Raw genomic sequence first — 3,834 nt, forward strand, 5'->3', positions numbered from 1 at the left:
AAGAACAGCTTCAGCTCCATAGACCAAGAAGAATGGATTTCGGCCAGTCGACCGATTAGGAGTTGTCCTCAAACCCCAAAGCACTGATGGAAGTTCATTGACCCAGGCGCCTGCCGCGTGCTTGAGATCACGCATTAGTCGGGGCTTCAGTCCTTTGAGAATCAATCTGTTTGCTCTTTCAGCTTGTCCATTCGACTAGGGATGGGCGACTGAAGCATAGTCGACTCGAATGCCTGGGGAAGCGCAGAAGGCTCTGAACTCATCAGAATCTAAGTTCGACCCATTGTCAGTGATGATGTTGTGTGGAACACCATATCTGAATGTTAACTCTCTGATGAAACTGACCGCAGTACTGGCTTCAAGACTTTTGATAGGTTTGGCTTCAATCCATTTGGTGAACTTGTCGACTACCACGAGTACATGAGTGAAGCCGCTCCTACCCGTTCTCAGGGGTCCAACCATGTCCAAACCCCAAACAGCAAAGGGCCAGGCGAGTGGAATGGTCTTCAGGGCTGACGCGGGCTTGTGAGACATGTTGGAATAAAACTGGCAGCCTTCACATCTGTCGACTATTTCTTGTGCCATCTCATTTGCCCGTGGCCAATAAAATCCCGCTTGGTATGCTTTGGCCACAATGGTCCGAGAGGACGCATGGTGACCACAGGTCCTCGAGTCGATATCATTGAGGATCACTCGACCTTCTTCTGGTGTTATGCATTTCTGGCTGACTCCAGCTACACTTTCTCTGGACAGCTGCCCTCCTATCACAGTAAAAGCTTTAGATCCGCGAACGATCTGTCCGGCCTCTTATTCGTCCTCTGGGAGTTCCTTCCTAAGAATGTACGCGATGTATGACACTGTCCAGTCGGGAGTGATGACCAAAACCTCCATGATCAAGTCGACCATGGCCGGGACTTCGACTTCAGTCGGATTAGTGGCGCTCTTTGGCTGTGGGGGATCTTCAGTGAAAGGATCTTCCTGGACTAGAGGTGTATGAATATGTTCCAAAAACACATTACTAGGAATGGCTTCCCTCTTGGAACCTATCTTCGCCAAATCATCCACTGCTTGATTTTTCAGTCGGGGTATGTAATGGAGCTATAAACCCTCAAACTTCTTCTCTAACTTCCTCACTGCATTACAATAGCCAGTCATAGCCGGGCTTCTGACGTCCCACTCCTTCATTACTTGATTAACCACCAAATCTGAGTCGCCGTAGACCATGAGGCGACGGACGCCGAGTGAAATGGCCATACGCAACCCGTATAAAAGTGCCTCATATTCAGCTTCATTATTGGAGGAATCAAAATGAATCTGGAGAACGTAGCAAAGCTTGTCGCCTTGAGGGGATACCAATACTACCCCAGCACCAGAACCATTCAGCATCATAGATCCATCAAAGAACATAGTCCAATGGTCTGAGTGAATCTGAGTCGGCAGTTGCTGTTCAATCCACTCGGCGAGGAAATCTGCTACTGACTGGGACTTGATAGCTTTCTTTGCCTCAAACTTGATATCCAAGGGGAGGAGTTCAATCGCCCACTTTGCCACTCAACCAGTTGCATCTCTGTTGTTCAGAATTTCTGACAATGGTGCGTCGCTGACGACTGTAATGTAGTGATCAAAGAAATAATGTGCAACCTTCTTCGTGGTCATGTAAATCCCATAAACAAGCTTCTGATAATGTGGATATCTTTGCTTGGATGGAGTCAGAACTTCAGAAACATAGTATACTGGGCGCTGAACTTTATAGGCTTTTCCTTCTTCTTCCCGCTCAACTGTGAGTATTGTACTGACAACTTGTCCAGTGGCTGCAATATAAAGCAGTAAGGGCTCTTTGCTGATTGGGGCAGTGAGCACCAGCTGGGTGGAAAGCAGGGCTTTGAGTTCTGCAAATGCTGCATCAGCTTCAGGAGTCCACTCGAACTTGTCAGATTTCTTCATCAGTCGGTAAAGAGGAAATGCCTTTTCACCGAGACGAGAAATGAATCGACTCAAGGCGGCCAAACAACCAGTAAGCTTCTTGTAACGCCCTCGATGCGGCTATATCTCCCACGTGTCGAAGCACGACTTAGAGGCATAACCGCATTGAAAGCAATGTCGCAAGTGAGGTAATCTTCACACAACCCATGTAATACATAAGGGAAAGAGATACATAGTTGGCTTACAATCGCCACTTCACACAATACATGAATAAAGCATTACATCATCCAAATACACTCAAGGTCCGACTATGGAACCAAAATAAAAGAAGACTACCCCAAAAGCTACACAGATCCCCGATCGTCCCGACTGGGCTCCACTACTGATCAACTGGAAATGGAACAACATAAAGGACAAGATCTTCATCGAGCTCCTCCTTGAGCTTGGTTGCGTCACCTGCTCGGTAACATCGGCACCTGCAAACTGGTTTGGGAAGTATCTGTGAGTCACGGGGACTCAGCAATCTCACACCCTCGCGATCAAGACTATTTAAGCTTATAGGTAAGGTAAAAGGTATGAGGTGGAGCTGCCGCAAGCGACTAGCATATATGGTGGCTAACATACACAAATTAGAGTGAGAAGAGAAAGCAAAGCACGGTCGAACAACTATGATCAAGAAGTGATCCTAGAACAACCTACGTCAAGCATAACTCCAACACCGTGTTCACTTCCCGGACTCCGCCGAGAAGAGACCATCACGGTTACACACGCGATTGATGTATTTTAATTAAGGTCAACATCAAGTTTTCTACAACCGGACATTAACAAATTCCCATCTGCCCATAACCGCGGGCACGGCTTTCGAAAGTTCATAACCCTGCAGGGGTGTCCCAACTTAGCCCATCAAAAGCTCTCACGGTCAACGAAGGATATTCCTTCTAGCGGCAAGACCCGATCAGATTCGGAATCCCGGTTACAAGACATTTCAACAATGGTAAAACAAGACCAGCAAAGCCACCCGAATGTGCCGACAAATCCCGATAGGAGCTGCACATATCTCGTTCTCAGGGCACACCGGATGAGCCAGACGTCGGGTAAGCCAGCCCAGAGTTGCCCCTGGTAGCCTCGGACATCGCTCAGTTGGACCAACACTTAGAGAAGCACTGGCCCGGGGGGGGGGTTTAAATAAAGATGACCCTTGTGCCGGCCGACTCAAGGGAAAGAAAAGGCTAGGTGGCAAATGGTAAAACCAATGTTGGGCCTTGCTGGAGGAGTTTTATTCAAGGCGAACTGTCAAGGGGTTCCCATTATAACCCAACCGCGTAAGGAACGCAAAATCCAGGAACATAACACCGATATGACGGAAACTAGGGCGGCAAGAGTGGAACAAAACACCAGGCATAAGGCCAAGCCTTCCACCCTTTACCAAGTATATAGATGCATTAATTAAATAAGAGATATTGTGATATCCCAACAAGTAAACATGTTCCAATAAGGAACAACATCTCCATGTTCCAACAAGGAACAAACTTCAATCTTCACCTGCAACTAACAACGCTATAAGAGGGGCTGAGCAAAGCGGTAACATAGCGAAACAACGGTTTGCTAGGACAAGGTGGGTTAGAGGCTTGGTTCAACAATATAGGAGGCATGATAAGCAAGTGGTAGGTATCGCAGCATAGGCATAGCAAAAGAGCGAGAAACTAGAAAGCAAAGATAGAAGTGATTTCGAGGGTATGGTCATCTTGCCTGAAATCCCGCAAGGAAGAAGAACCAGTCCATGAAGAAGATAAACGGACGTAGTCGAACGGGTCCTCACAAACGCGACGTTATCGGAACCAACCCGAAGAAGCAACACCGGAAAGAAGCACACAACATGGTAAACAACCACCACATAAGCATGACATGATG

Source organism: Triticum urartu, chromosome 3A, assembly GCF_056163025.1.
Source record: "Triticum urartu cultivar PI428250 chromosome 3A, HENAU_Tu73, whole genome shotgun sequence".
Classification (NCBI taxonomy): Eukaryota; Viridiplantae; Streptophyta; class Magnoliopsida; order Poales; family Poaceae; genus Triticum; species Triticum urartu.